Source organism: Camelus bactrianus, chromosome 35 (assembly GCF_048773025.1).
Source record: "Camelus bactrianus isolate YW-2024 breed Bactrian camel chromosome 35, ASM4877302v1, whole genome shotgun sequence".
Taxonomy (NCBI): domain Eukaryota; kingdom Metazoa; phylum Chordata; class Mammalia; order Artiodactyla; family Camelidae; genus Camelus; species Camelus bactrianus.
In genome coordinates this window covers 5,077,505-5,103,339 of record NC_133573.1, presented here as the reverse complement: position 1 = coordinate 5,103,339, position 25,835 = coordinate 5,077,505, and positions in this window count along the sequence as shown.

Genomic DNA, 25,835 nt, shown 5'->3' with positions numbered 1-25,835 from the left:
GATAAGTGTGTGTGAAAGCCGTCCTTCACCTAGCTTGTTGGGAACACAAAGTTTCTTTTCAGTTGCAAACTCCATTCCATACATATATATGGGGAGGTACTAGCTCCAACTCCGTTTGACAGTGAAAACTGCAGGAACTTCAAACCGGCACTAGGAAACCGACTGAGAAAGCAGAGAAAAAGTGTCTCCTGCAACCCGTTCCTTTGGTGCTAGATGAACGAACGTCTCTCCACTTGCTAAGTTCTGAGAGATAAGTGTGTGTGAAAGCCGTCCTTCACCTATCTTGTTGTTAACACAAAGTTTCTTTTCAGTTGCAAACTCCATTCCATACATATATATGGGGAGGTAGTAGCTCCAACTCGGTTTGACAGTGAAAACTGCAGGAACTTCAAACCGGCACTAGGAAACAGACTGAGAAAGCAGAGAAATAGAGTCTCCTGCAACCCGTTCCCTTGGTGCTAGATGAACGAACGTCTCTCCACTTGCTCAGTTCTGAGAGATAAGTGTGTGTGAAAGCCGTCCTTGACCTAGCTTGTTGGGAACACAAAGTTGCTTTTCAGTTGCAAACTCCATTCCATACATATATATGGGGAGGTAGTAGCTCCAACTCGGTTTGACAGTGAAAACTGTAGGAACTTCAAATCTTCACTAGGAAACAAACTGAGAAAGCAGAGAAAAAGTGTCTCCTGCAACCCGTTCCCTTGGTGCTAGATGAACGAACGTCTCTCCACTTGCTAAGTTCTGAGAGATAAGTGTGTGTTAAAGCCGTCCTTCACCTATCTTGTTGTTAACACAAAGTTTCTTTTCAGTTGCAAACTCCATTCCATACATATATATGGGGAGGTAGTAGCTCCAACTCGGTTTGACAGTGAAAACTGCAGGAACTTCAAACCGGCACTAGGAAACAGACTGAGAAAGCAGAGAAAAAGTGTTTCGTGCAACCCGTTCCCTTGGTGCTAGATGAACGAACGTCTCTCCACTTGCTCAGTTCTGAGAGATAAGTGTGTGTGAAAGGCGTCCTTCAACTAGCTTGTTGGGAACACAAAGTTTCTTTTCAGTTGCAAACTCCATTCCATACATATATATGGGGAGGTAGTAGCTCCAACTCGGTTTGACAGTGAAAACTGCAGGAACTTCAAACCGGCACTAGGAAACAGACTGAGAAAGCAGAGAAAAAGTGTCTCCTGCAACCCGTTCCCTTGGTGCTAGATGAACGAACGTCTCTCCACTTGCTCAGTTCTGAGAGATAAGTGTGTGTGAAAGCCGTCCTTGACCTAGCTTGTTGGGAACACAAAGTTTCTTTTCAGTTGCAAACTCCATTCCATACATATATATGGGGAGGTAGTAGCTCCAACTCGGTTTGACAGTGAAAACTGCAGGAACTTCAAACCTTCACTAGGAAACAAACTGAGAAAGCAGAGAAAAAGTGTCACCTGCAACCCGTTCCTTTGGTGCTAGATGAACGAACGTCTCTCCACTTGCTAAGTTCTGAGAGATAATTGTGTGTGAAAGCCGTCCTTGACCTAGCTTGTTGGGAACACAAAGTTTCTTTTCAGTTGCAAACTCCATTCCATACATATATATGGGGAGGTAGTAGCTCCAACTCGGTTTGACAGTGAAAATTGCAGGAACTTCAAACCAGCACTAGGAAACAGACTGAGAAAGCAGAGAAAAAGTGTCTCGTGCAACCCGTTCCCTTGGTGCTAGATGAACGAACGTCTCTCCACTTGCTCAGTTCTGAGAGATAAGTGTGTGTGAAAGCCGTCCTTCACCTAGCTTGTTGGGAACACAAAGTTTCTTTTCAGTTGCAAACTCCATTCCATACATATATATGGGGAGGTACTAGCTCCAACTCCGTTTGACAGTGAAAACTGCAGGAACTTCAAACCGGCACTAGGAAACCGACTGAGAAAGCAGAGAAAAAGTGTCTCCTGCAACCCGTTCCTTTGGTGCTAGATGAACGAACGTCTCTCCACTTGCTAAGTTCTGAGAGATAAGTGTGTGTGAAAGCCGTCCTTCACCTATCTTGTTGTTAACACAAAGTTTCTTTTCAGTTGCAAACTCCATTCCATACATATATATGGGGAGGTAGTAGCTCCAACTCGGTTTGACAGTGAAAACTGCAGGAACTTCAAACCGGCACTAGGAAACAGACTGAGAAAGCAGAGAAATAGAGTCTCCTGCAACCCGTTCCCTTGGTGCTAGATGAACGAACGTCTCTCCACTTGCTCAGTTCTGAGAGATAAGTGTGTGTGAAAGCCGTCCTTGACCTAGCTTGTTGGGAACACAAAGTTTCTTTTCAGTTGCAAACTCCATTCCATACATATATATGGGGAGGTAGTAGCTCCAACTCGGTTTGACAGTGAAAACTGTAGGAACTTCAAATCTTCACTAGGAAACAGACTGAGAAAGCAGAGAAAAAGTGTCTCCTGCAACCCGTTCTTTTGGTGCTAGATGAACGAACGTCTCTCCACTTGCTAAGTTCTGAGAGATAAGTGTGTGTTAAAGCCGTCCTTCACCTATCTTGTTGTTAACACAAAGTTTCTTTTCAGTTGCAAACTCCATTCCATACATATATATGGGGAGGTAGTAGCTCCAACTCGGTTTGACAGTGAAAACTGCAGGAACTTCAAACCGGCACTAGGAAACAGACTGAGAAAGCAGAGAAAAAGTGTTTCGTGCAACCCGTTCCCTTGGTGCTAGATGAACGAACGTCTCTCCACTTGCTCAGTTCTGAGAGATAAGTGTGTGTGAAAGGCGTCCTTCAACTAGCTTGTTGGGAACACAAAGTTTCTTTTCAGTTGCAAACTCCATTCCATACATATATATGGGGAGGTAGTAGCTCCAACTCGGTTTGACAGTGAAAACTGCAGGAACTTCAAACCGGCACTAGGAAACAGACTGAGAAAGCAGAGAAAAAGTGTCTCCTGCAACCCGTTCCCTTGGTGCTAGATGAACGAACGTCTCTCCACTTGCTCAGTTCTGAGAGATAAGTGTGTGTGCAAGCCGTCCTTCACCTAGCTTGTTGGGAACACAAAGTTTCTTTTCAGTTGCAAACTCCATTCCATACATATATATGGGGAGGTAGTAGCTCCAACTCCGTTTGACAGTGAAAACTGCAGGAACTTCAAACCGGCACTAGGAAACCGACTGAGAAAGCAGAGAAAAAGTGTCTCCTGCAACCCGTTCCTTTGGTGCTAGATGAACGAACGTCTCTCCACTTGCTCAGTTCTGAGAGATAAGTGTGTGTGAAAGCCGTCCTTCACCTATCTTGTTGTTAACACAAAGTTTCTTTTCAGTTGCAAACTCCATTCCATACATATATATGGGGAGGTAGTAGCTCCAACTCGGTTTGACAGTGAAAACTGCAGGAACTTCAAACCGGCACTAGGAAACAGACTGAGAAAGCAGAGAAAAAGTGTCTCCTGCAACCCGTTCCCTTGGTGCTAGATGAACGAACGTCTCTCCAGTTGCTCAGTTCTGAGAGATACGTGTGTGTGAAAGCCGTCCTTCACCTATCTTGTTGTTAACACAAAGTTTCTTTTCAGTTGCAAACTCCATTCCATACATATATATGGGGAGGTACTAGCTCCAACTCGGTTTGACAGTGAAAACTGCAGGAACTTCAAACCGGCACTAGGAAACTGACTGAGAAAGCAGAGAAAAAGTGGCTCCTGCAACCCGTTCCCTTGGTGCTAGATGAACGAACGTCTCTCCACTTGCTCAGTTCTGAGAGATAAGTGTGTGTGAAAGCCGTCCTTGACCTAGCTTGTTGGGAACACAAAGTTTCTTTTCAGTTGCAAACTCCATTCCATACATATATATGGGGAGGTACTAGCTCCAACTCGGTTTGACAGTGAAAACTGCAGGAACTTCAAACCTTCACTAGGAAACAAACTGAGAAAGCAGAGGAAAAGTGTCACCTGCAACCCGTTCCTTTGGTGCTAGATGAACGAACGTCTCTCCACTTGCTAAGTTCTGAGAGATAAGTGTGTGTGAAAGCCGTCCTTCACCTATCTTGTTGTTAACACAAAGTTTCTTTTCAGTTGCAAACTCCATTCCATACATATATATGGGGAGGTAGTAGCTCCAACTCGGTTTGACAGTGAAAACTGCAGGAACTTCAAACCGGCACTAGGAAACAGACTGAGAAAGCAGAGAAAAAGTGTCTCGTGCAACCCGTTCCCTTGGTGCTAGATGAACGAACGTCTCTCCACTTGCTCAGTTCTGAGAGATAAGTGTGTGTGAAAGCCGTCCTTCACCTAGCTTGTTGGGAACACAAAGTTTCTTTTCAGTTGCAAACTCCATTCCATACATATATATGGGGAGGTACTAGCTCCAACTCCGTTTGACAGTGAAAACTGCAGGAACTTCAAACCGGCACTAGGAAACCGACTGAGAAAGCAGAGAAAAAGTGTCTCCTGCAACCCGTTCCTTTGGTGCTAGATGAACGAACGTCTCTCCACTTGCTAAGTTCTGAGAGATAAGTGTGTGTGAAAGCCGTCCTTCACCTATCTTGTTGTTAACACAAAGTTTCTTCTCAGTTGCAAACTCCATTCCATACATATATATGGGGAGGTAGTAGCTCCAACTCGGTTTGACAGTGAAAACTGCAGGAATTTCAAACCGGCACTAGGAAACAGACTGAGAAAGCAGAGAAAAAGTGTCTCCTGCAACCCGTTCCCTTGGTGCTAGATGAACGAACGTCTCTCCACTTGCTCAGTTCTGAGAGATACGTGTGTGTGAAAGCCGTCCTTCACCTAGCTTGTTGGGAACACAAAGTTTCTTTTCAGTTGCAAACTCCATTCCATACATATATATGGGGAGGTACTAGCTCCAACTCGGTTTGAAAGTGAAAACTGCAGGAACTTCAAACCGGCACTAGGAAACAGACTGAGAAAGCAGAGAAAAAGTGTCTCCTGCAACCCGTTCCCTTGGTGCTAGATGAACGAACGTCTCTCCACTTGCTCAGTTCTGAGAGATAACTGTGTGTGAAAGCCGTCCTTGACCTAGCTTGTTGGGAACACAAAGTTTCTTTTCAGTTGCAAACTCCATTCCATACATATATATGGGGAGGTAGTAGCTCCAACTCGGTTTGACAGTGAAAACTGTAGGAACTTCAAACCTTCACTAGGAAACAAACTGAGAAAGCAGAGAAAAAGTGTCTCCTGCAACCCGTTCCCTTGGTGCTAGATGAACGAACGTCTCTCCACTTGCTAAGTTCTGAGAGATAAGTGTGTGTGAAAGCCGTCCTTCACCTAGCTTGTTGGGAACACAAAGTTTCTTTTCAGTTGCAAACTCCATTCCATACATATATATGGGGAGGTACTAGCTCCAACTCGGTTTGACAGTGAAAACTGCAGGAACTTCAAACCGGCACTAGGAAACAGACTGAGAAAGCAGAGAAAAAGTGTCTCCTGCAACCCGTTCCCTTGGTGCTAGATGAACGAACGTCTCTCCACTTGCTCAGTTCTGAGAGATAAGTGTGTGTGAAAGCCGTCCTTCACCTATCTTGTTGGGAACACAAAGTTTCTTTTCAGTTGCAAACTCCATTCCATACATATATATGGGGAGGTAGTAGCTCCAACTCGGTTTGACAGTGAAAACTGCAGGAACTTCAAACCGGCACTAGGAAACCGACTGAGAAAGCAGAGAAAAAGTGTCTCCTGCAACCCGTTCCCTTGGTGCTAGATGAACGAACGTCTCTCCACTTGCTCAGTTCTGAGAGATAAGTGTGTGTGAAAGCCGTCCTTCACCTAGCTTGTTGGGAACACAAAGTTTCTTTTCAGTTGCAAACTCCATTCCATACATATATATGGGGAGGTAGTAGCTCCAACTCGGTTTGACAGTGAAAACTGCAGGAACTTCAAACCGGCACTAGGAAGCAGACTGAGAAAGCAGAGAAAAAGTGTCTCCTGCAACCCGTTCCCTTGGTGCTAGATGAACGAACGTCTCTCCACTTGCTCAGTTCTGAGAGATACGTGTGTGTGAAAGCCGTCCTTCACCTAGCTTGTTGGGAACACAAAGTTTCTTTTCAGTTGCAAACTCCATTCCATACATATATATGGGGAGGTAATAGCTCCAACTCGGTTTGACAGTGAAAACTGCAGGAACTTCAAAACGGCACTAAGAAACAGACTGAGAAAGCAGAGAAAAAGTGTCTCCTGCAACCCGTTCCCTTGGTGCTAGATGAACGAACGTCTCTCCACTTGCTCAGTTCTGAGAGATAAGTGTGTGTGAAAGCCGTCCTTCACCTAGCTTGTTGGGAACACAAAGTTTCTTTTCAGTTGCATACTCCATTCCGTACATATATATGGTGAGGTATTAGCTCCAACTCGGTTTGACAGTGAAAACTGCAGGAACTTCAAACCGGCACTAGAAAACAGACTGAGAAAGCAGAGAAAATGTGTCTCCTGCAACCCGTTCCCTTGGTGCTAGATGAACGAACGTCTCTCCACTTGCTCAGTTCTGAGAGATACGTGTGTGTGAAAGCCGTCCTTGACCTAGCTTGTTGGGAACACAAAGTTTCTTTTCAGTTGCAAACTCCATTCCATACATATATATGGGGAGGTAGTAGCTCCAACTCGGTTTGACAGGGAAAACTGCAGGAACTTCAAACCTTAACTAGGAAACAAACTGAGAAAGCAGAGAAAAAGTGTCTCCTGCAACCCGTTCCTTTGGTGCTAGATGAACGAACGTCTCTCCACTTGCTCAGTTCTGAGAGATAAGTGTGTGTGAAAGCCGTCCTTCACCTATCTTGTTGTTAACACAAAGTTTCTTTTCAGTTGCAAACTCCATTCCATACATATATGTGGGGAGGTAGTAGCTCCAACTCGGTTTTACAATGAAAACTGCAGGAACTTCAAACCGGCACTAGGAAACAGACTGAGAAAGCAGAGAAAATGTGTCTCCTGCAACCCGATCCCTTGGTGCTAGATGAACGAACGTCTCTCCACTTGCTCAGTTCTGAGAGATAAGTGTGTGTGAAAGCCGTCCTTCACCTAGCTTGTTGGGAACACAAAGTTTCTTTTCAGTTGCAAACTCCATTCCATACATATATATGGGGAGGTACTAGCTCCAACTCGGTTTGACAGTGAAAACTGCAGGAACTTCAAACCGGCCCTAGGAAACAGACTGAGAAAGCAGAGAAAAAGTGTCTCCTGCAACCCGTTCCCTTGGTGCTAGATGAACGAACGTCTCTCCACTTGCTCAGTTCTGAGAGATAAGTGTGTGTGAAAGCCGTCCTTCACCTAGCTTGTTGGGAACACAAAGTTTCTTTTCAGTTGCAAACTCCATTCCATACATATATATGGGGAGGTACAAGCTCCAACTCGGTTTGACAGTGAAAACTGCAGGAACTTCAAACCGGCACTAGGAAACAGACTGAGAAAGCAGAGAAAAAGTGTCTCCTGCAACCCGTTCCCTTGGTGCTAGATGAACGAACGTCTCTCCACTTGCTCAGTTCTGAGAGATAATTGTGTGTGAAAGCCGTCCTTCACCTAGATTGTTGGGAACACAAAGTTTCTTTTCAGTTGCAAACTCCATTCCATACATATATATGGGGAGGTACTAGCTCCAACTCGGTTTGACAGTGAAAACTGCAGGAACTTCCAACCGGCACTAGGAAACAGTCTGAGAAAGCAGAGAAAAAGTGTCTCCTGCAACCCGTTCCCTTGGTGCTAGATGAACGAACGTCTCTCCACTTGCTCAGTTCTGAGAGATACGTGTGTGTGAAAGCCGTCCTTCACCTAGCTTGTTGGGAACACAAAGTTTCTTTTCAGTTGCAAACTCCATTCCATACATATATAAGGGGAGGTAGTAGCTCCAACTCGATTTTACAGTGAAAACTGCAGGAACTTCAAACCGGCACTAGGAAACAGACTGAGAAAGCAGAGAAAAAGTGTCTCCTGCAACCCGATCCCTTGGTGCTAGATGAACGAACGTCTCTCCACTTGCTCAGTTCTGAGAGATAAGTGTGTGTGAAAGCCGTCCTTCACCTAGCTTGTTGGGAACACAAAGTTTCTTTTCAGTTGCAAACCCCATTCCATATATATATATATGGGGAGGTAATAGCTCCAACTCGGTTTTACAGTGAAAACTGCAGGAACTTCAAACCGGCACTAGGAAACAGACTGAGAAAGCAGAGAAAAAGTGTCTCCTGCAACCCGTTCCCTTGGTGCTAGATGAACGAACGTCTCTCCACTTGCTCAGTTCTGAGAGATAAGTGTGTGTGAAAGCCGTCCTTCACCTAGCTTGTTGGGAACCCAAAGTTTCTTTTCAGTTGCAAACTCCATTCCATACATATATATGGGGAGGTACTAGCTCCAACTCTGTTTTACAGTGAAAACTGCAGGAACTTCAAACCGGCACTAGGAAACAGACTGAGAAAGCAGAGAAAAAGTGTCTCCTGCAACCCGTTCCCTTGGTGCTAGATGAACGAACGTCTCTCCACTTGCTCAGTTCTGAGAGATAAGTGTGTGTGAAAGCCGTCCTTCACCTAGCTTGTTGGGAACACAAAGTTTCTTTTCATTTGCAAACTCCATTCCATACATATATATGGGGAGGTACTAGCTCCAACTCGGTTTGACAGTGAAAACTGCAGGAACTTCAAACCGGCTCTAGGAAACAGTCTGAGAAAGCAGAGAAAAAGTGTCTCCTGCCACCCGTTCCCTTGGTGCTAGATGAACGAACGTCTCTCCACTTGCTCAGTTCTGAGAGATAAGTGTGTGTGAAAGCCGTCCTTCACCTAGCTTGTTGGGAACACAAAGTTTCTTTTCAGTTGCAAACTCCATTCCATACATATATATGGGGAGGTACAAGCTCCAACTCGGTTTGACAGTGAAAACTGCAGGAACTTCCAATCGGCACTAAGAAACAGACTGAGAAAGCAGAGAAAAAGTGTCTCCTGCAGCCCGTTCCCTTGGTGCTAGATGAACGAACGTCTCTCCACTTGCTCAGTTCTGAGAGATAAGTGTGTGTGAAAGCCGTCCTTCACCTAGCTTGTTGGGAACACAAAGTTTCTTTTCAGTTGCATACTCCATTCCGTACATATATATGGTGAGGTATTAGCTCCAACTCGGTTTGACAGTGAAAACTGCAGGAACTTCAAACCGGCACTAGAAAACAGACTGAGAAAGCAGAGAAAATGTGTCTCCTGCAACCCGTTCCCTTGGTGCTAGATGAACGAACGTCTCTCCACTTGCTCAGTTCTGAGAGATAAGTGTGTGTGAAAGCCGTCCTTCACCTATCTTGTTGTTAACACAAAGTTTCTTTTCAGTTGCAAACTCCATTCCATACATATATGTGGGGAGGTAGTAGCTCCAACTCGGTTTTACAATGAAAACTGCAGGAACTTCAAACCGGCACTAGGAAACAGACTGAGAAAGCAGAGAAAATGTGTCTCCTGCAACCCGTTCCCTTGGTGCTAGATGAACGAACGTCTCTCCACTTGCTCAGTTCTGAGAGATAAGTGTGTGTGAAAGCCGTCCTTCACCTAGCTTGTTGGGAACACAAAGTTTCTTTTCAGTTGCAAACTCCATTCCATACATATATATGGGGAGGTACTAGCTCCAACTCGGTTTGACAGTGAAAACTGCAGGAACTTCAAACCGGCCCTAGGAAACAGACTGAGAAAGCAGAGAAAAAGTGTCTCCTGCAACCCGTTCCCTTGGTGCTAGATGAACGAACGTCTCTCCACTTGCTCAGTTCTGAGAGATAAGTGTGTGTGAAAGCCGTCCTTCACCTAGCTTGTTGGGAACACAAAGTTTCTTTTCAGTTGCAAACTCCATTCCATACATATATATGGGGAGGTACAAGCTCCAACTCGGTTTGACAGTGAAAACTGCAGGAACTTCAAACCGGCACTAGGAAACAGACTGAGAAAGCAGAGAAAAAGTGTCTCCTGCAACCCGTTCCCTTGGTGCTAGATGAACGAACGTCTCTCCACTTGCTCAGTTCTGAGAGATAATTGTGTGTGAAAGCCGTCCTTCACCTAGCTTGTTGGGAACACAAAGTTTCTTTTCAGTTGCAAACTCCATTCCATACATATATATGGGGAGGTACTAGCTCCAACTCGTTTTGACAGTGAAAACTGCAGGAACTTCCAACCGGCACTAGGAAACAGTCTGAGAAAGCAGAGAAAAAGTGTCTCCTGCAACCCGTTCCCTTGGTGCTAGATGAACGAACGTCTCTCCACTTGCTCAGTTCTGAGAGATAAGTGTGTGTGAAAGCCGTCCTTCACCTAGCTTGTTGGGAACACAAAGTTTCTTTTCAGTTGCAAACTCCATTCCATACATATATATGGGGAGGTAGTAGCTCCAACTCGATTTTACAGTGAAAACTGCAGGAACTTCAAACCGGCACTAGGAAACAGACTGAGAAAGCAGAGAAAAAGTGTCTCCTGCAACCCGTTCCCTTGGTGCTAGATGAACGAAAGTCTCTCCACTTGCTCAGTTCTGAGAGATAAGTGTGTGTGAAAGCCGTCCTTCACCTAGCTTGTTGGGAACCCAAAGTTTCTTCTCAGTTGCAAACTCCATTCCATACATATATATGGGGAGGTACTAGCTCCAACTCTGTTTTACAGTGAAAACTGCAGGAACTTCAAACCGGCACTAGGAAACAGACTGAGAAAGCAGAGAAAAAGTGTCTCCTGCAACCCGTTCCCTTGGTGCTAGATGAACGAACGTCTCTCCACTTGCTCAGTTCTGAGAGATAAGTGTGTGTGAAAGCCGTTCTTCACCTAGCTTGTTGGGAACACAAAGTTTCTTTTCATTTGCAAACTCCATTCCATACATATATATGGGGAGGTACTAGCTCCAACTCGGTTTGACAGTGAAAACTGCAGGAACTTCAAACCGGCTCTAGGAAACAGTCTGAGAAAGCAGAGAAAAAGTGTCTCCTGCCACCCGTTCCCTTGGTGCTAGATGAACGAACGTCTCTCCACTTGCTCAGTTCTGAGAGATAATTGTGTGTGAAAGCCGTCCTTCACCTAGCTTGTTGGGAACACAAAGTTTCTTTTCAGTTGCAAACTCCATTCCATACATATATATGGGGAGGTACAAGCTCCAACTCGGTTTGACAGTGAAAACTGCAGGAACTTCCAATCGGCACTAAGAAACAGACTGAGAAAGCAGAGAAAAAGTGTCTCCTGCAGCCCGTTCCCTTGGTGCTAGATGAACGAACGTCTCTCCACTTGCTCAGTTCTGAGAGATAAGTGTGTGTGAAAGCCGTCCTTCACCTAGCTTGTTGGGAACACAAAGTTTCTTTTCAGTTGCAAACTCCATTCCATACATATATATGGGGAGGTAGTAGCTCCAACTCGGTTTGACAGTGAAAACTGCAGGAACTTCAAACCGGCACTAGGAAACAGACTGAGAAAGCAGAGAAAAAGTGTCTCCTGCAACCCGTTCCCTTGGTGCTAGATGAACGAACGTCTAGCCACTTGCTCAGTTCTGAGAGATATGTGTGTGTGCAAGCCGTCCTTCACCTAGCTTGTTGGGAACACAAAGTTTCTTTTCAGTTGCAAACTCCATTCCATAAATATATATGGGGAAGTACTAGCTCCAACTCGGTTTGACAGTGAAAACTGCAGGAACTTCAAACCGACACTAGGAAACAGACTGAGAAAGCAGAGAAAAAGTGTCTCCTGCAACCCGTTCCCTTGGTGCTAGATGAACGAACGTCTCTCCACTTGCTCAGTTCTGAGAGAAAAGTGTGTGTGAAAGCCGTCCTTCACCTAGCTTGTTGGGAACACAAAGTTTCTTTTCAGTTGCAAACTCCATTCCATACATATATATGGGGAGGTACTAGCTCCAACTCATTTTGACAGTGAAAACTGCAAGAACGTCAAACCGGCACTAGGAAACAGACTGAGAAAGCAGAGAAAAAGTGTCTCCTGCCACCCGTTCCCTTGGTGCTAGATGAACGAACGTCTCTCCACTTGCTCAGTTCTGAGAGATAAGTGTGTGTGAAAGCCGTCCTTCACCTAGCTTGTTGGGAACACAAAGTTTCTTTTCAGTTGCAAACTCCATTCCATACATATATATGGGGAGGTACTAGCTCCAACTCGGTTTGACAGTGAAAACTGCAGGAACTTCAAACCGGCACTAGGAAACAGACAGAGAAAGCAGAGAAAAAGTGTCTCCTGCAACCCGTTCCCTTGGTGCTAGATGAACGAACGTCTCTCCACTTGCTCAGTTCTGAGAGATAAGTGTGTGTGAAAGCCGTCTTTCACCTAGCTTGTTGGGAACACAAAGTTTCTTTTCAGTTGCAAACTCCATTCCATACATATATATGGGGAGGTACTAGCTCCAACTCGGTTTGACAGTGAAAACTGCAGGAACTTCAAACCGGCTCTAGGAAACAGACTGAGAAAGCAGAGAAAAAGTGTCTCCTGCAACCCGTTCCCTTGGTGCTAGATGAACGAACGTCTCTCCACTTGCTCAGTTCTGAGAGATAAGTGTGTGTGAAAGCCGTCCTTCACCTAGCTTGTTGGGAACACAAAGTTTCTTTTCAGTTGCAAACTCCATTCCATACATATATATGGGGAGGTACAAGCTCCAACTCGGTTTGACAGTGAAAACTGCAGGAACTTCAAACCGGCACTAGGAAACAGACTGAGAAAGCAGAGAAAAAGTGTCTCCTGCAACCCGTTCCCTTGGTGCTAGATGAACGAACGTCTCTCCACTTGCTCAGTTCTGAGAGATAAGTGTGTGTGAAAGCCGTCCTTCACCTAGCTTGTTGGGAACACAAAGTTTCTTTTCAGTTGCAAACTCCATTCCGTACATATATATGGGGAGGTACTAGCTCCAACTCGGTTTGACAGTGAAAACTGCAGGAACTTCCAACCGGCACTAGGAAACAGACTGAGAAAGCAGAGAAAAAGTGTCTCCTGCAACCCGTTCCCTTGGTGCTAGATGAACGAACGTCTCTCCACTTGCTCAGTTCTGAGAGATAAGTGTGTGTGAAAGCAGTTCTTCACCTAGCTTGTTGGGAACACAAAGTTTCTTTTCAGTTGCAAACTCCATTCCATATATATATAAGGGGAGGTAGTAGCTCCAACTCGATTTTACAGTGAAAACTGCAGGAACTTCAAACCGGCACTAGGAAACAGACTGAGAAAGCAGAGAAAAAGTGTCTCCTGCAACCCGATCCCTTGGTGCTAGATGAACGAACGTCTCTCCACTTGCTCAGTTCTGAGAGATAAGTGTGTGTGAAAGCCGTCCTTCACCTAGCTTGTTGGGAACACAAAGTTTCTTTTCAGTTGCAAACCCCATTCCATATATATATATATGGGGAGGTAATAGCTCCAACTCGGTTTTACAGTGAAAACTGCAGGAACTTCAAACCGGCACTAGGAAACAGACTGAGAAAGCAGAGAAAAAGTGTCTCCTGCAACCCGTTCCCTTGGTGCTAGATGAACGAACGTCTCTCCACTTGCTCAGTTCTGAGAGATAAGTGTGTGTGAAAGCCGTCCTTCACCTAGCTTGTTGGGAACACAAAGTTTCTTTTCAGTTGCAAACTCCATTCCATACATATATATGGGGAGGTACTAGCTCCAACTCGGTTTGACAGTGAAAACTGCAGGAACTTCAAAACGGCACTACGAAACAGACTGAGAAAGCAGAGAAAAAGTGTCTCCTGCAACCCGTTCCCTTGGTGCTAGATGAACGAACGTCTCTGCACTTGCTCAATCCTGAGAGATAAGTGTGTGTGAAAGACGTCCTTCACCTAGCTTGTTGGGAACACAAAGTTTCTTTTCAGTTGTAAACTCCATTCCATACATATATATGGGGAGGTACAAGCTCCAACTCGGTTTGACAGTGAAAACTGCAGGAACTTCAAACTGGCACTAGGAAACAGACTGAGAATGCAGAGAAAAAGTGTCTCCTGCAACCCGTTCCCTTGGTGCTAGATGAACGAACGTCTCTCCACTTGCTCAGTTCTGAGAGATAAGTGTGTGTGAAAGCCGTCCTTCACCTAGCTTGTTGGGAACCCAAAGTTTCTTTTCAGTTGCAAACTCCATTCCATACATATATATGGGGAGGTACTAGCTCCAACTCTGTTTTACAGTGAAAAGTGCAGGAACTTCAAACCGGCACTAGGAAACAGACTGAGAAAGCAGAGAAAAAGTGTCTCCTGCAACCCGTTCCCTTGGTGCTAGATGAACGAACGTCTCTCCACTTGCTCAGTTCTGAGAGATAAGTGTGTGTGAAAGCCGTCCTTCACCTAGCTTGTTGGGAACACAAAGTTTCTTTTCATTTGCAAACTCCATTCCATACATATATAAGGGGAGGTACAAGCTCCAACTCGGTTTGACAGTGAAAACTGCAGGAACTTCCAACGGGCACTAGGAAACAGACTGAGAAAGCAGAGAAAAAGTGTCTCCTGCAACCCGTTCCCTTGGTGCTAGATGAACGAACGTCTCTCCACTTGCTCAGTTCTGAGAGATATGTGTGTGTGCAAGCCGTCCTTCACCTAGCTTGTTGGGAACACAAAGTTTCTTTTCAGTTGCAAACTCCATTCCATACATATATATGGGGAAGTACTAGCTCCAACTCGGTTTGACAGTGAAAACTGCAGGAACTTCAAACCGACACTAGGAAACAGACTGAGAAAGCAGAGAAAAAGTGGCTCCTGCAACCCGTTCCCTTGGTGCTAGATGAACGAACGTCTCTCCACTTGCTCAGTTCTGAGAGATAAGTGTGTGTGAAAGCCGTCCTTCACCTAGCTTGTTGGGAACACAAAGTTTCTTTTCAGTTGCAAACTCCATTCCATACATATATATGGGGAGGTACTAGCTCCAACTCATTTTGACAGTGAAAACTGCAAGAACGTCAAACCGGCACTAGGAAACAGAATGAGAAAGCAGAGAAAAAGTGTCTCCTGCCACCCGTTCCCTTGGTGCTAGATGAACGAACGTCTCTCCACTTGCTCAGTTCTGAGAGATAAGTGTGTGTGAAAGCCGTCCTTCACCTAGCTTGTTGGGAACACAAAGTTTCTTTTCAGTTGCAAACTCCATTCCATACATATATATGGGGAGGTACTAGCTCCAACTCGGTTTGACAGTGAAAACTGCAGGAACTTCCAACCGGCACTAGGAAACAGACTGAGAAAGCAGAGAAAAAGTGTCTCCTGCAAACCTTTCCCTTGGTGCTAGATGAACGAACGTCTCTCCACTTGCTCAGTTCTGAGAGATAAGTGTGTGTGAAAGCCGTCCTTCACCTAGCTTGTTGGGAACACAAAGTTTCTTTTCAGTTGCAAACTCCATTCCATACATATATATGGGGAGGTACAAGCTCCAACTCGGTTTGACAGTGAAAACTGCAGGAACTTCAAACCGGCACTAGGAAACAGACTGAGAAAGCAGAGAAAAAGTTTCTCCTGCAACCCGTTCCCTTGGTGCTAGATGAACGAACGTCTCTCCACTTGCTCAGTTCTGAGAGATAAGTGTGTGTGAAAGCCGTCCTTCACCTAGCTTGTTGGGAACACAAAGTTTCTTTTCAGATGCAAACTCCATTCCATACATATATATGGGGAGGTACTAGCTCCAACTCGGTTTGACAGTGAAAACTGCAGGAACTTCCAACCGGCACTAGGAAACAGACTGAGAAAGCAGAGAAAAAGTGTCTCCTGCAACCCGTTCCCTTGGTGCTAGATGACCGAACGTCTCTCCACTTGCTCAGTTCTGAGAGATAAGTGTGTGTGAAAGCAGTCCTTCACCTAGCTTGTTGGGAACACAAAGTTTCTTTTCAGTTGCAAACTCCATTCCATACATATATAAGGGGAGGTAGTAGCTCCAACTCGATTTTACAGTGAAAACTGCAGGAACTTCAAACCGGCACTAGGAAACAGACTGAGAAAGCAGAGAAAAAGTGTCTCCTGCAACCCGATCCCTTGGTGCTAGATGAACGAACGTCTCTCCACTTGCTCAGTTCTGAGAGATAAGTGTGTGTGAAAGCCGTCCTTCACCTAGCTTGTTGGGAACACAAAGTTTCTTTTCAGTTGCAAACCCCATTCCATATATATATATATGGGGAGGTAATAGCTCCAACTCGGTTTTACAGTGAAAACTGCAGGAACTTCAAACCGGCACTAGGAAACAGACTGAGAAAGCAGAGAAAAAGTGTCTCCTGCAACCCGTTCCCTTGGTGCTAGATGAACGAACGTCTCTCCACTTGCTCAGTTCTGAGAGATAAGTGTGTGTGAAAGCCGTCCTTCACCTAGCTTGTTGGGAACACAAAGTTTCTTTTCAGTTGCAAACTCCATTCCATACATATATATGGGGAGGTACTAGCTCCAACTCGGTTTGACAGTGAAAACTGCAGGAACTTCAAAACGGCACTACGAAACAGACTGAGAAAGCAGAGAAAAAGTGTCTCCTGCAACCCGTTCCCTTGGTGCTAGATGAACGAACGTCTCTGCACTTGCTCAATCCTGAGAGATAAGTGTGTGTGAAAGACGTCCTTCACCTAGCTTGTTGGGAACACAAAGTTTCTTTTCAGTTGCAAACTCCATTCCATACATATATATGGGGAGGTAGTAGCTCCAACTCGGTTTGACAGTGAAAACTGCAGGAACTTCAAACTGGCACTAGGAAACAGACTGAGAATGCAGAGAAAAAGTGTCTCCTGCAACCCGTTCCCTTGGTGCTAGATGAACGAACGTCTCTCCACTTGCTCAGTTCTGAGAGATAAGTGTGTGTGAAAGCCGTCCTTCACCTAGCTTGTTGGGAACCCAAAGTTTCTTTTCAGTTGCAAACTCCATTCCATACATATATATGGGGAGGTACTAGCTCCAACTCTGTTTTACAGTGAAAACTGCAGGAACTTCAAACCGGCACTAGGAAACAGACTGAGAAAGCAGAGAAAAAGTGTCTCCTGCAACCCGTTCCCTTGGTGCTAGATGAACGAACGTCTCTCCACTTGCTCAGTTCTGAGAGATAAGTGTGTGTGAAAGCCGTCCTTCACCTAGCTTGTTGGGAACACAAAGTTTCTTTTCATTTGCAAACTCCATTCCATACATATATATGGGGAGGTACTAGCTCCAACTCGGTTTGACAGTGAAAACTGCAGGAACTTCCAACCGGCACTAGGAAACAGACTGAGAAAGCAGAGAAAAAGTGTCTCCTGCAACCCGTTCCCTTGGTGCTAGATGAACGAACGTCTCTCCACTTGCTCAGTTCTGAGAGATAAGTGTGTGTGAAAGCCGCCCTTGACCTAGCTTGTTGGGAACACAAAGTTTCTTTTCAGTTGCAAACTCCATTCCATACATATATATGGGGAGGTACTAGCTCCAACTCGGTTTGACAGTGAAAACTGCAGGAACTTCAAAACGGCACTACGAAACAGACTGAGAAAGCAGAGAAAAAGTGTCTCCTGCAACCCGTTCCCTTGGTGCTAGATGAACGAACGTCTCTGCACTTGCTCAATCCTGAGAGATAAGTGTGTGTGAAAGACGTCCTTCACCTAGCTTGTTGGGAACACAAAGTTTCTTTTCAGTTGCAAACTCCATTCCATACATATATATGGGGAGGTAGTAGCTCCAACTCGTTTTGACAGTGAAAACTGCAGGAACTTCAAACTGGCACTAGGAAACAGACTGAGAATGCAGAGAAAAAGTGTCTCCTGCAACCCGTTCCCTTGGTGCTAGATGAACGAACGTCTCTCCACTTGCTCAGTTCTGAGAGATAAGTGTGTGTGAAAGCCGTCCTTCACCTAGCTTGTTGGGAACCCAAAGTTTCTTTTCAGTTGCAAACTCCATTCCATACATATATATGGGGAGGTACTAGCTCCAACTCTGTTTTACAGTGAAAACTGCAGGAACTTCAAACCGGCACTAGGAAACAGACTGAGAAAGCAGAGAAAAAGTGTCTCCTGCAACCCGTTCCCTTGGTGCTAGATGAACGAACGTCTCTCCACTTGCTCAGTTCTGAGAGATAAGTGTGTGTGAAAGCCGCCCTTGACCTAGCTTGTTGGGAACACAAAGTTTCTTTTCAGTTGCAAACTCCATTCCATACATATATATGGGGAGGTACTAGCTCCAACTCGGTTTGACAGTGAAAACTGCAGGAACTTCAAAACGGCACTACGAAACAGACTGAGAAAGCAGAGAAAAAGTGTCTCCTGCAACCCGTTCCCTTGGTGCTAGATGAACGAACGTCTCTCCACTTGCTCAGTTCTGAGAGATAAGTGTGTGTGAAAGCCGTCCTTCACCTAGCTTGTTGGGAACACAAAGTTTCTTTTCATTTGCAAACTCCAATCCATACATATATATGGGGAGGTACTAGCTCCAACTCGGTTTGACGGTGAAAACTGCAGGAACTTCAAACCGGCTCTAGGAAACAGACTGAGAAAGCAGAGAAAAAGTGTCTCCTGCAACCCGTTCCCTTGGTGCTAGATGAACGAACGTCTCTCCACTTGCTCAGTTCTGAGAGATAAGTGTGTGTGAAAGCCGTCCTTCACCTAGCTTGTTGGGAACACAAAGTTTCTTTTCAGTTGCAAACTCCATTCCATACATATATATGGGGAGGTACAAGCTCCAACTCGGTTTGACAGTGAAAACTGCAGGAACTTCCAACCGGCACTAGGAAACAGACTGAGAAAGCAGAGAAAAAGTGTCTCCTGCAACCCGTTCCCTTGGTGCTAGATGAACGAACGTCTCTCCACTTGCTCAGTTCTGAGAGATAAGTGTGTGTGAAAGCCGTCCTTCACCTAGCTTGTTGGGAACACAAAGTTTCTTTTCAGTTGCAAACTCCATTCCATACATATATATGGGGAGGTAGTAGCTCCAACTCGGTTTGACAGTGAAAACTGCAGGAACTTCAAACCGGCACTAGGAAACAGACTGAGAAAGCAGAGAAAAAGTGTCTCCTGCAACCCGTTCCCTTGGTGCTAGATGAACGAAGGTCTCTCCACTTGCTCAGTTCTGAGAGATATGTGTGTGTGCAAGCCGTCCTTCACCTAGCTTGTTGGGAACACAAAGTTTCTTTTCAGTTGCAAACTCCATTCCATACATATATATGGGGAAGTACTAGCTCCAACTCGGTTTGACAGTGAAAACTGCAGGAACTTCAAACCGGCACTAGGAAACAGACTGAGAAAGCAGAGAAAAAGTGGCTCCTGCAACACGTTCCCTTGGTGCTAGATGAACGAACGTCTCTCCACTTGCTCAGTTCTGAGAGATAAGTGTGTGTGAAAGCCGTCCTTCACCTAGCTTGTTGGGAACACAAAGTTTCTTTTCAGTTGCAAACTCCATTCCATACATATATATGGGGAGGTACTAGCTCCAACTCATTTTGACAGTGAAAACTGCAAGAACGTCAAACCGGCACTAGGAAACAGACTGAGAAAGCAGAGAAAAAGTGTCTCCTGCCACCCGTTCCCTTGGTGCTAGATGAACGAACGTCTCTCCACTTGCTCAGTTCTGAGAGATAAGTGTGTGTGAAAGCCGTCCTTCACCTAGCTTGTTGGGAACACAAAGTTTCTTTTCAGTTGCAAACTCCATTCCATACATATATATGGGGAGGTACTAGCTCCAACTCGGTTTGACAGTGAAAACTGCAGGAACTTCCAAACGGCACTAGGAAACAGACTGAGAAAGCAGAGAAAAAGTGTCTCCTGCAACCCTTTCCCTTGGTGCTAGATGAACGAACGTCTCTCCACTTGCTCAGTTCTGAGAGATAAGTGTGTGTGAAAGCCGTCCTTCACCTAGCTTGTTGGGAACACAAAGTTTCTTTTCAGTTGCAAATTCCATTCCATACATATATATGGGGAGGTACTAGCTCCAACTCGGTTTGACAGTGAAAACTGCAGGAACTTCAAACCGGCACTAGGAAGCAGACTGAGAAAGCAGAGAAAAAGTGTCTCCTGCAACTCGTTCCTTTGGTGCTAGATGAACGAACGTCTCTCCACTTGCTCAGTTCTGAGAGATACGTGTGTGTGAAAGCCGTCCTTCACCTAGCTTGTTGGGAACACAAAGTTTCTTTTCAGTTGCAAACTCCATTCCATACATATATATGGGGAGGTAATAGCTCCAACTCGGTTTGACAGTGAAAACTGCAGGAACTTCAAACCGGCACTAAGAAACAGACTGAGAAAGCAGAGAAAAAGTGTCTCCTGCAACCCGTTCCCTTGGTGCTAGATGAACGAACGTCTCTCCACTTGCTCAGTTCTGAGAGATAAGTGTGTGTGAAAGCCGTCCTTCACCTAGCTTGTTGGGAACACAAAGTTTCTTTTCAGTTGCATACTCCATTCCGTACATATATATGGGGAGGTATTAGCTCCAACTCGGTTTGACAGTGAAAACTGCAGGAACTTCAAACCGGCACTAGAAAACAGACTGAGAAAGCAGAGAAAATGTGTCTCCTGCAAGCAGTTCCCTTGGTGCTAGATGAACGAACGTCTCTCCACTTGCTCAGTTCTGAGAGATAAGTGTGTGTGAAAGCCGTCCTTCACCTAGCTTGTTGGGAACACAAAGTTTCTTTTCAGTTGCATACTCCATTCCGTACATATATATGGGGAGGTATTAGCTCCAACTCGGTTTGACAGTGAAAACTGCAGGAACTTCAAACCGGCACTAGAAAACAGACTGAGAAAGCAGAGAAAATGTGTCTCCTGCAAGCAGTTCCCTTGGTGCTAGATGAACGAACGTCTCTCCACTTGCTCAGTTCTGAGAGATACGTGTGTGTGAAAGCCGTCCTTCACCTAGCTTGTTGGGAACACAAAGTTTCTTTTCAGTTGCAAACTCCAATCCATACATATATATGGGGAGGTACTAGCTCCAACTCCGTTTGAAAGTGAAAACTGCAGGAACTTCAAACCGGCACTAGGAAACCGACTGGGAAAGCAGAGAAAAAGTGTCTCCTGCAACCCGTTCCCTTGGTGCTAGATGAACGAACGTCTCTCCACTTGCTCAGTTCTGAGAGATAATTGTGTGTGAAAGCCGTCCTTCACCTAGCTTGTTGGGAACCCAAAGTTTCTTTTCAGTTGCAAACTCCATTCCATACATATATATGGGGAGGTACTAGCTCCAACTCTGTTTTACAGTGAAAACTGCAGGAACTTCAAACCGGCACTAGGAAACAGACTGAGAAAGCAGAGAAAAAGTGTCTCCTGCAACCCGTTCCCTTGGTGCTAGATGAACGAACGTCTCTCCACTTGCTCAGTTCTGAGAGATAAGTGTGTGTGAAAGCCGTCCTTCACCTAGCTTGTTGGGAACACAAAGTTTCTTTTCAGTTGCAAACTCCATTCCATACATATATATGGGGAGGTACTAGCTCCAACTCGGTTTGACAGTGAAAACTGCAGGAACTTCAAACCGGCTCTAGGAAACAGACTGAGAAAGCAGAGAAAAAGTGTCTCCTGCAACCCGTTCCCTTGGTGCTAGATGAACGAACGTCTCTCCACTTGCTCAGTTCTGAGAGATAAGTGTGTGTGAAAGCCGTCCTTCACCTAGCTTGTTGGGAACACAAAGTTTCTTTTCAGTTGCAAACTCCATTCCATACATATATATGGGGAGGTACAAGCTCCAACTCGGTTTGACAGTGAAAACTGCAGGAACTTCAAACCGGCACTAGGAAACAGACTGAGAAAGCAGAGAAAAAGTGTCTCCTGCAACCCGTTCCCTTGGTGCTAGATGAACGAACGTCTCTCCACTTGCTCCGTTCTGAGAGATAAGTGTGTGTGAAAGCCGTCCTTCACCTAGCTTGTTGGGAACACAAAGTTTCTTTTCAGTTGCAAACTCCATTCCATACATATATATGGGGAGGTACTAGCTCCAACTCGGTTTGACAGTGAAAACTGCAGGAACTTCAAACCGGCACTAGGAAACAGACTGAGAAAGCAGAGAAAAAGTGTCTCCTGCAACCCGTTCCCTTGGTGCTAGATGAACGAACGTCTCTCCACTTGCTCAGTTCTGAGTGATAAGTGTGTGTGAAAGCCGTCCTTCACCTAGCTTTTTGGGAACACAAAGTTTCTTTTCAGTTGCAAACTCCATTCCATACATATATAAGGGGAGGTAGTAGCTCCAACTCGATTTTACAGTGAAAACTGCAGGAACTTCAAACCGGCACTAGGAAACAGACTGAGAAAGCAGAGAAAAAGTGTCTCCTGCAACCCGTTCCCTTGGTGCTAGATGAACGAACGTCTCTCCACTTGCTCAGTTCTGAGAGATAAGTGTGTGTGAAAGCCGTCCTTCACCTAGCTTGTTGGGAACACAAAGTTTCTTTTCAGTTGCAAACCCCATTCCATATATATATATATGGGGAGGTAATAGCTCCAACTCGGTTGTACAGTGAAAACTGCAGGAACTTCAAACCGGCACTAGGAAACAGACTGAGATAGCAGAGAAAAAGTGTCTCTTGCAACCCGTTCCCTTGGTGCTAGATGAACGAACGTCTCTCCACTTGCTCAGTTCTGAGAGATAAGTGTGTGTGAAAGCCGTCCTTCACCTAGCTTGTTGGGAACACAAAGTTTCTTTTCAGTTGCAAACTCCATTCCATACATATATATGGGGAGGTACTATCTCCAACTCGGTTTGACAGTGAAAACTGCAGGAACTTCAAAACGGCACTACGAAACAGACTGAGAAAGCAGAGAAAAAGTGTCTCCTGCAACCCGTTCCCTTGGTGCTAGATGAACGAACGTCTCTCCACTTGCTCAATCCTGAGAGATAAGTGTGTGTGAAAGCCGTCCTTCACCTAGCTTGTTGGGAACACAAAGTTTCTTTTCAGTTGCAAACTCCATTCCATACATATATATGGGGAGGTAGTAGCTCCAAATCGGTTTGACAGTGAAAACTCCAGGAACTTCAAACTGGCACTAGGAAACAGACTGAGAATGCAGTGGAAAAGTGACTCCTGCAACCCGTTCCCTTGGTGCTAGATGAACGAACGTCTCTCCACTTGCTCAGTTCTGAGAGATAAGTGTGTGTGAAAGCCGTCCTTCACCTAGCTTGTTGGGAACCCAAAGTTTCTTTTCAGTTGCAAACTCCATTCCATACATATATATGGGGAGGTACTAGCTCCAACTCTGTTTTACAGTGAAAACTGCAGGAACTTCAAACCGGCACTAGGAAACAGACTGAGAAAGCAGAGAAAAAGTGTCTCCTGCAACCCGTTCCCTTGGTGCTAGATGAACGAACGTCTCTCCACTTGCTCAGTTCTGAGAGATAAGTGTGTGTGAAAGCCGTCCTTCACCTAGCTTGTTGGGAACACAAAGTTTCTTTTCAGTTGCAAACTCCATTCCATACATATATATGGGGAGGTACAAGCTCCAACTCGGTTTGACAGTGAAAACTGCAGGAACTTCCAACCGGCACTAGGAAACAGACTGAGAAAGAAGAGAAAAAGTGTCTCCTGCAACCCGTTCCCTTGGTGCTAGATGAACGAACGTCTCTCCACTTGCTCAGTTCTGAGAGATAAGTGTGTGTGAAAGCCGTCCTTCACCTAGCTTGTTGGGAACACAAAGTTTCTTTTCAGTTGCAAACTCCATTCCATACATATATATGGGGAGGTAGTAGCTCCAACTCGGTTTGACAGTGAAAACTGCAGGAACTTCAAACCGGCACTAGGAAACAGACTGAGAAAGCAGAGAAAAAGTGTCTCCTGCAACCCGTTCCCTTGGTGCTAGATGAACGAACGTCTCTCCACTTGCTCAGTTCTGAGAGATATGTGTGTGTGCAAGCCGTCCTTCACCTAGCTTGTTGGGAACACAAAGTTTCTTTTCAGTTGCAAACTCCATTCCATACATATATATGGGGAGGTAGTAGCTCCAACTCGGTTAGACAGTGAAAACTGCAGGAACTTCAAACCGGCACTAGGAAACAGACTGAGAAAGCAGAGAAAAAGTGTCTCCTGCAACCCGTTCCCTTGGTGCTAGATGAACGAACGTCTCTCCACTTGCTCAGTTCTGAGAGATAAGTGTGTGTGAAAGCCGTCCTTCACCTAGCTTGTTGGGAACACAAAGTTTCTTTTCAGTTGCAAACTCCATTCCATACATATATATGGGGAGGTACTAGCTCCAACTCATTTTGACAGTGAAAACTGCAAGAACGTCAAACCGGCACTAGGAAACAGACTGAGAAAGCAGAGAAAAAGTGTCTCCTGCAACCCGTTCCCTTGGTGCTAGATGAACGAACGTCTCTCCACTTGCTCAGTTCTGAGAGATAAGTGTGTGTGAAAGCCGTCCTTCACCTAGCTTGTTGGGAACACAAAGTTTCTTTTCAGTTGCAAACTCCATTCCATACATATATATGGGGAGGTACTAGCTCCAACTCGGTTTGACAGTGAAAACTGCAGGAACTTCCAACCGGCACTAGGAAACAGACTGAGAAAGCAGAGAAAAAGTGTCTCCTGCAACCCGTTCCCTTGGTGCTAGATGAACGAACGTCTCTCCACTTGCTCAGTTCTGAGAGATAAGTGTGTGTGAAAGCCGTCCTTCACCTAGCTTGTTGGGAACACAAAGTTTCTTTTCAGTTGCAAACTCCATTCCATACATATATAAGGGGAGGTTGTAGCTCCAACTCGATTTTACAGTGAAAACTGCAGGAACTTCAAACCGGCACTAGGAAACAGACTGAGAAAGCAGAGAAAAAGTGTCTCCTGCAACCCGTTCCCTTGGTGCTAGATGAACGAACGTCTCTCCACTTGCTCAGTTCTGAGAGATAATTGTGTGTGAAAGCCGTCCTTCACCTAGCTTGTTGGGAACACAAAGTTTCTTTTCAGTTGCAAACTCCATTCCATACATATATATGGGGAGGTAGTAGCTCCAACACGGCTTGACACTGAAAACTACAGGAACATCAAACTGGCACTAGGAAACAGACTGAGAATGCAGAGAAAAAGTGTCTCCTGCAACCCGTTCCCTTGGTGCTAGATGAACGAACTTCTCTCCACTTGCTCAGTTCTGAGAGATAAGTGTGTGTGAAAGCCGTCCTTCACCTAGCTTGTTGGGAACCCAAAGTTTCTTTTCAGTTGCAAACTCCATTCCATACATATATGTGGGGAGGTAGTAGCTCCAACTCGGTTTTACAATGAAAACTGCAGGAACTTCAAACCGGCACTAGGAGACAGACTGAGAAAGCAGAGAAAAAGTGTCTCCTGCAACCCGTTCCCTTGGTGCTAGATGAACGAACGTCTCTCCACTTCCTCAGTTCTGAGAGATAAGTGTGTGTGAAAGCCGTCCTTCACCTAGCTTGTTGGGAACACAAAGTTTCTTTTCAGTTGCAAACTCCATTCCATACATATATATGGGGAGGTACAAGCTCCAACTCGGTTTGACAGTGAAAACTGCAGGAACTTCAAACCGGCTCTAGGAAACAGACTGAGAAAGCAGAAAAAAAGTGTCTCCTGCAACCCGTTCCCTTGGTGCTAGATGAACGAACGTCTCTCCACTTGCTCAGTTCTGAGAGATAAGTGTGTGTGAAAGCCGTCCTTCACCTAGCTTGTTGGGAACACAAAGTTTCTTTTCAGTTGCAAACTCCATTCCATACATATATATGGGGAGGTAGTTGCTCCAACTAGGTTTGACAGTGAAAACTGCAGGAACTTCAAACCGGCACTAGGAAACAGACTGAGAAAGCAGAGAAAAAGTGTCTCCTGCAACCCGTTCCCTTGGTGCTAGATGAACGAACGTCTCTCCACTTGCTCAGTTCTGAGAGATATGTGTGTGTGCAAGCCGTCCTTCACCTAGCTTGTTGGGAACACAAAGTTTCTTTTCAGTTGCAAACCGCATTCCATACATATATATGGGGAGGTACTAGCTCCAACTCGTTTTGACAGTGAAAACTGCAAGAACGTCAAACCGGCACTAGGAAACAGACTGAGAAAGCAGAGAAAA